Here is a 7,298-nt window from a genome sequence, read left to right as displayed (position 1 = left end):
TCATTTTCACTATTTAAAAAGTATGTGTTGACTCAAAATAAAAAAAAAGAGCAATCCACCAAACAGCTTTTTCTTCTTCAACACTGCTTATTCTGTCACTTAATTAAAATAATAAAGAAAATAGTATTTTACACTTCATTTTCAAAAAGGGTTTTCGTATATGTGTAGCAATATTCAGTTAAAAATGTCTAATTTGACAATTAAAATGGATTACCAGAAATGCTTTTTAATTTTCAGAATGTAACTGCATCAAATGACTCAAAAGTAAAATTAAAAATCAATTCTCTAATGCTTTTCATTTTCAAAAAGAAACTGCGTTTGTTGAATCAAAATAAAAAAAAATAATCCGCCAAACTGCTTTTTCTTTTTTTTCTTCACCGATTATACTGTCACTTCATTAAAATAATAAAGAAAATTGTATTTGACATTTCATTTTCAAAAAGTTCTCTGGTTAATGTGTAGCAAAATTCAATTAGAAATATCTCATTTGAAAATTAAAATGGATTCACAGAAATGCTTTTTCAATTTTACAGAGTAACTGCATCAAATGACTCAAAAATAAAATAAAAAATCAGTTCTCCAAAATGCTTTTCATTTTCTACTTAAAAACAGCTTATTTTCTGCCATAATTAAAATGAAAATGCAAAGAGGGAATTGCATTTTCATTTTCACATCCGCCGGAGGGAGGCGGGGTGATGACGTCAGTGTTACCTCCATGTCTCAGACTGCTAAGAGACACAGACATGACTAGGAGCAGTGCAGCCAGGCTTGTAGCTTTGTGTTAGCGGCAGAGGAGAGGGCTCTGTGACGGCTGTGCACTCCTGAGGATTGAACACAGCTTCTCTGGACTTCGTACCAGCATTTTTCCGCCTTCTGCGGTCCTCCTTCAGACAATATCGTTTCTTAGTAGTTAGGGAGTAGAGAGGGAGTTCGGACACAGCCTAAGTGTGTGTGTGTTAGACTGGGGGGCGGTTCTTGCAGCCTCTTCCTGGAAGGGACTGTTCGAAGTGGCATCGTGACATCACAATGTGAGGAACTGATAGTTTTCATGGATTGGGAGAGGCTGGTGCGTAAAGAGCAGGTTTTCAGGGGGATACTCAGAAATGCGTGAAATGATCAAAATACCGCTTTGGGATTGTTTAAAGTGAGGAAGGAACATTGTGTAAAAGTTCATTCGTTCATTCATTTTCTGTTCCGTTTGATCCCTTTTGGGGTCACGGGGCTGCCGGAGCCTATCCCGGCCACTTGTGGGTGAAGGCAGGGTCGCCAGGTCTGTCGCAGGGTAGAATGTCCACAATCACACACTCATTCATTCTCACACTCACACCTATAGACAAGTTAGAGTTGCCAATCAACCTATGAAGCATGTTTTTGGATGGAGGGAGGAAGCTGGAGACCCCGGGGAGTACCCACGCATGCACGGGGAGAACATGCAAACTCCACACAGAAAGGTCCCCTTTTTTCAAGTGTTTTTCATGTCCCCCAGCTGGGACTTGAACCAGAGGCCTTCTTGGCTAGGCAAGAGCGCTAACCACTGCACCACCATGCAGCCCCTGTGTAACAGTTGATTTTGCATTTTATTGGCCCTTTAGTAGAATCAGCAAAAGCACATTTTTGAATTCCCTGACAAGAGAGTTTTTTTGTTAACCACACCCAAAGGGTACATGCTGGATTTTCGCCCTATCCGCCCATGCTTGGAAGTGTCGTTGGGCAAGACACTGATCCGTACACAGGTCCTGGTGGTCACAAGTTGGCACCAGCGTTTTGCAGCAGATCTGCCATCAGTGTGTGAATGGCTGTGTGACTGTAAAGTGCTTTCGGCCTTCAAGCATGGTACAAAAGTCCTATACTAAAGAAGTGTACCATATAAGTGTCAGGAAACTCGTAGTTGAGGACACAGGCGCAGACGCAGGGACTCGTAGTCAAATCGTAGGTTTATTACTCAAGATCGTAACAACAATCCAAAACGATCCCGTGACAGGGACAGGATCAGTGCAGGCTAAATACCCTCCAGGTGATTCAGCAACAGGTGAGACCAATAAGGTAAAGAAAGAACAAACGAGCAGAGGAAAAACAAACAAACCGGAAGTGTCAAAATAAAACCCAACAACTGCCCTGGCCCAGAACCTGACAGTACCCCATCCTCAAGGAGCGCCCCTGGGCGCACCACCAGGCTTGTCAGGCTGCCGGCGGTGGAAATCCCGCTTCATGTCCCGGTCCAGGACGTAGGAGGCAGGCTCCCAGGACCTCTCCTGAGGACCGTAACCCCGCCAATCCACGAGGTACTGAAGACCCCGTCCCCGACGCCGGACGTCCATCAGGCGACTGATCGTCCAGGTCGGGTGTCCGTCGATGACACGAGGAGGGGGAGGCGGGGGAGTGGTCTGATGGAGGCTACTCGTGGAGAGGGGCTTGATCTGGGACACATGGAAAACTGGGTGGACACGCATCGTCCGTGGCAAACGCAGCTGGACCGCCACAGGATTGACCACCTTCACCACCTCGAACGGACCGATGAACCGAGGCGACAGCTTCCTTGACTCAGTCCTCAACTTGATATTGGCTGTGGACAAAAGGACAGACTGACCCGGCACGTAGGTGGGAGCTCGCAACCGATGCCGGTCAGCCAGCCGCTTGTTGTTTGCTGATGAGCGTTGAAGGGCAGCACGGGCCTCCCTCCAAATGCGTCTGCATCGGCGGAAGAGGTGTTGGACTGAGGGAACGGCCACCTCCTTCTCCTGCTCGGGGAATAGCGGGGGTTGGTAGCCCAGAGAACATTCAAACGGGGACATGCCTGATGAAGTCAACGAGTTATGGGCATACTCAACCCACGGCAGCAACGAGCTCCAGGAGGTCTGGTGGTGTGAGCAGATGCATCGAAGGGCCACCTCCAGATCCTGATTGGTCCGTTCGGCCTGTCCGTTAGTTTGGGGGTGGAAGCCTGAGGAGAGACTGACTTTGGTGCCAAACGCGGAGCAAAAAGCCTTCCACACCTGCGACACGAACTGCGGACCCCGATCTGAGACCATCTCCATCGGGATGCCATGCAGCCTGAACACGTGGTCCACGACCAGTGCGGCGGTCTCCACGGCAGAGGGCAGCTTCTTTAGGGCTATGAAATGGGCTGCTTTGGAAAACCGATCCACCACCGTCATGACCACGGTCCTGCCTGCCGAGGAGGGCAGACCGGTCACGAAATCCAGGGCGATATGGGACGATGGACGACTTGGGACAGGCAGGGGATGCAGGAGGCCAGCCGGCGGTTGGTTGCTGACCTTGTTTTGGGCGCAGACCAAACACGCAGCAACATATTCACGTGTGTCTTGTGCCAGACTGGGCCACCAAAACCGGCGACGAAGGAAAGCGACGGTTCTGCGGACCCCAGGGTGGCAGGTAAGACGTGTGGCATGGCCCCAATGGAGAACCTGGCTCCGCACAGACCTGGGGACAAAGAGTCTATTGGGCGGTCCTCCGCCAGGATCCGGCTCACGGGTGTGAGCCTCCCTAACAGTCCTCTCTAGTTGCCAGATGACAGCACCCAAAACACGGTCAGCTGGGATCACGGTAGTGGGCTCCCGGTCCTCTACAACCGGTTCCTGCTGTCGAGAGAGGGCGTCAGGCTTAACGTTCTTGGAACCAGGGCGGTATGACACCAGAAAATCAAAACGGGTGAAAAACATGGACCACCGCGCCTGCCTAGGATTCAGCCGCTTTGTGGTCCGGATGTACGAAAGATTTTTGTGATCCGTCCAGACCACAAACGGCTGAATCGCCCCCTCTAGCCAGTGGCGCCATTCCTCCAGGGCCAGCTTAATAGCTAGTAGCTCCTTGTCCCCTACGTCATACCTCGCCTCTGTTGGGGTAAGACGCCGAGAAAAGAAGGCGCAGGGGTGGATTTTACCGTCGGCAGCAGAGCGCTGGGACAACACAGCCCCTACCCCTGTGTCGGAGGCGTCCACTTCAACTATGAACTGACCGGAGGGGTCGGGTTGGATCAAAACCGGTGCAGTGGAAAACAAGGACTTCAAACGTTGAAAAGCAGCATCGGCAGCATCTGTCCACTGAAAAGGCACGGAGAGGGAGGTAAGACCCGTCAGAGGTGAGGCGACAGAACTGTAATTACGAATGAATCTACGTAGGAAATTAGCAAAACCCAAAAAACGTTGAAGCTGCTTCCGGTTAGTGGGAACGGGCCACTCCACCACTGCGCTCACCTTGGCCGGATCAGGTCGCACCTCCCCCTCGGCAATGACAAACCCCAAAAAGGAAACACAAGAGGAGTGGAAATCACACTTCTCGGCCTTGACATACAGTTTATTCTCCAACAACCGTTGGAGGACCAGCCGAACATGCCGCCGATGTTCGTCCGGGTTCCGTGAAAAAATAAGAATGTCGTCTAGATAAACAAAGACAAAATGATGAAGAAAATCGCGGAGCACATCATTTATCATGCCCTGGAACACAGCCGGGGCGTTAGACAGACCAAAAGGCATCACCAAATACTCGTAATGACCCAGCGGGGTGTTGAATGCGGTCTTCCACTCATCACCCTGCCTGATACGCACCAGGTGGTAGGCGTTCCGCAAGTCCAACTTGGTAAAAATCCTAGCCTCCTGCAGGGATTCGAACGCTGAGTTCATCAGGGGAAGAGGATAATGATTTTTAACCGTAATAGCGTTCAGCCCCCAATAGTCAATACATGGCCGCAAGGAACGGTCCTTCTTGCCCACAAAGAAAAACCCAACTCCCAGGGGGGAAGAGGAGGGTCTGATGAGACCCGCCTTCAACGACTCCGCCACGTACTGTTCCATGGTCTCCCTCTCAGGGCTCGATAGATTGAACAGTCGGCCCTTAGGCAGAGGGGCACCGGCCCGCAGTTCAATGGCGCAGTCATAGGGCCTGTGTGGCGGCAAGGAGAGAGCCTGGCATTTAGAAAACACCCCCCCTAAGTCATGGTACTCCGGCGGAACAGCGGAGAGGTCAGGTGAGGGCGGCTGCCCAACTGGGGCAGCGGGATCAGCCCCTGGGCGTCGAGCAGAGCGCAAACAGGTCTTATGGCAGTAAGTACTCCAACCGACAACGCGACTAGTGGCCCAATCCACTACTGGATTGTGAGTAGATAACCAGGGGAATCCCAACACAACGGGGTTATGGGGGGAGTCAAAAATAAAGAAACGAGTGAACTCATGGTGCTTGCCGGAAATAATAAGGTGAACGGGCTTCGTTACCTGAGTGATAGTGGCAACAGAAGCACCATTCAGGGAGACCACCTGCAAGGAGCGGGGCAACGTCTCGGTCAGGAACCCGGCCTGTTTTGCCAGCTCGGCGTCCAGGAGGTTCTGCTCAGACCCAGAATCCAACAAGGCCCGAATAGGAATCTCCCCAGTCCGAAACAGAAGAAGCCCTTCTAACAAACAGGTTCTGGCATCAGAACCGGTGGGCGCCAAACCTCCGCTCGTCAACGTGCCCACACTTAATGACGAGCGGTGGCTTTTGGGCAGTCCTTGCAGAAATGACCCCGCTTGCCGCAGTAAAGGCACTCACCAGCCGTCATCCGCCGCTTCCGCTCGGAGGAAGAGAGTAGACCACGGCCCAAACACATAGGCTCCTCCAACGGAAGTGTGGGGTTTTCTATGGGAACAGAAAAAATGTCAGAAAGATGTGGAGCCGGATCGCCACCGCCTCCCCCTGGAGAGGATGAATCGGAGCGGCGCTCCCGCCGACGGTCCTGCAGCCGGTTATCGATCCGGATTGCCAGGGCGATGAGTCCCTCTAAAGTGGCGGGCAGATCCAGCGGAGCGAGTTGGTCCTTTAGCTCCCCCGACAGGCCCTCCAGGAAAGCGTCAATAAGCGCCGAGGGATTCCATGCGCTCTCGGCCGCGAGAGTCCGGAAGTCAATGGCGTAATCCGCCACTCGGCGCCTCCCCTGGCGCAGCCGCATCAATGCCCGGGCAGCCTCCCTACCCGGCCTCGTATGTTGGAACACCTGGGTGAACGCCTCCAGGAAAGCCGGGAGCGAAGCGCAGGAGGCGGACCCGTGCTGCCACTCCGCCGTGGCCCAAGCGGCGGCTCTGTCGGTAAGATGTGAAACGATAAACGCCACCTTGGCGCGATCCGTGGGATAGGCGGCCGCTTGCAGCTCGAAGTGCAGCTCGCACTGGGTGATGAACGCCCGACAGTCCCCCGACGCACCGGAGAACCTCTCCGGTCGAGCCAGCGGAACCGTAGGAGCGAAGGACGTCTGGCTAGCAGCCATCGGGGCGGATGCGGAGGAGGACGGCTGCACCGGCGACGGCTGCTGGAGCTGTTGCGCCAGCTGATCGATGCGACTCCCTATCGCAATCAGCTGCTGCTCCTGGCGGTTGGCCATCTCCAGCATACCCCTTCCGTAAGTAGTTCATCTGCTCCTCCTGCTGGCGGAGCACTCTCTCCTGGTTGGAGAACTCTGAACGTGAACTGTCCGCGTCTGCTTGGTCCATGGTGACGGGATCGTAATGTCAGGAAACTCGTAGTTGAGGACACAGGCGCAGACGCAGGGACTCGTAGTCAAATCGTAGGTTTATTACTCAAGATCGTAACAACAATCCAAAACGATCCCGTGACAGGGACAGGATCAGTGCAGGCTAAATACCCTCCAGGTGATTCAGCAACAGGTGAGACCAATAAGGTAAAGACAGAACAAACGAGCAGAGGAAAAACAAACAAACCGGAAGTGTCAAAATAAAACCCAACAACTGCCCTGGCCCAGAACCTGACAATAAGCCCTTACATGTATATGCATGTATGGATATTCTGGACAATCGTGAGTTTCTTTGCAGACTGCACACGGAGGAGTGTTGTTTTAAACAGCAATGCGGCAGTCAGCATTTCATGTGTGGGACTTACAGATGCTTGTGTGAGTTGAAGTGTGGGTTGATTTCTTTGCCAAAGTGTGTTTTATGTGTTTTTGTGTTGTGTTTGTTTTCAGTTGTTTGTTCATTTGTTAAACCTGCACCTCACCCGCTGCCAGAGTTCAGTTCCTCTTTCAGCAAATGTTTTTTAACCCTTTGATGCGCAACATATCCACACCCCCTCTAAGACGCAACATGGGTCTAAAATGACCCACATTCATTTTCTATGTAAGTTTATGATGGCTGAGTTTTTATTTTGTTGTATCTTTTAAAATATATATATTTTACTGTTGAATATTCTAAGAATTCTTTATATATCTTGTTTTTTATTAACCCCGATTATTAATTTCATTTTTCCTTTTATACTTTATGAATAAGAATGGTTTTTACAACAAATTTACATACACG

The sequence above is a fragment of the Oryzias latipes genome, chromosome 14, assembly GCF_053564925.1.
Source record: "Oryzias latipes strain Hd-rR chromosome 14, Olatipes_Hd-rR_3.1".
NCBI lineage: Eukaryota > Metazoa > Chordata > Actinopteri > Beloniformes > Adrianichthyidae > Oryzias > Oryzias latipes.
Note: the sequence above shows the minus strand (reverse complement) of the source record.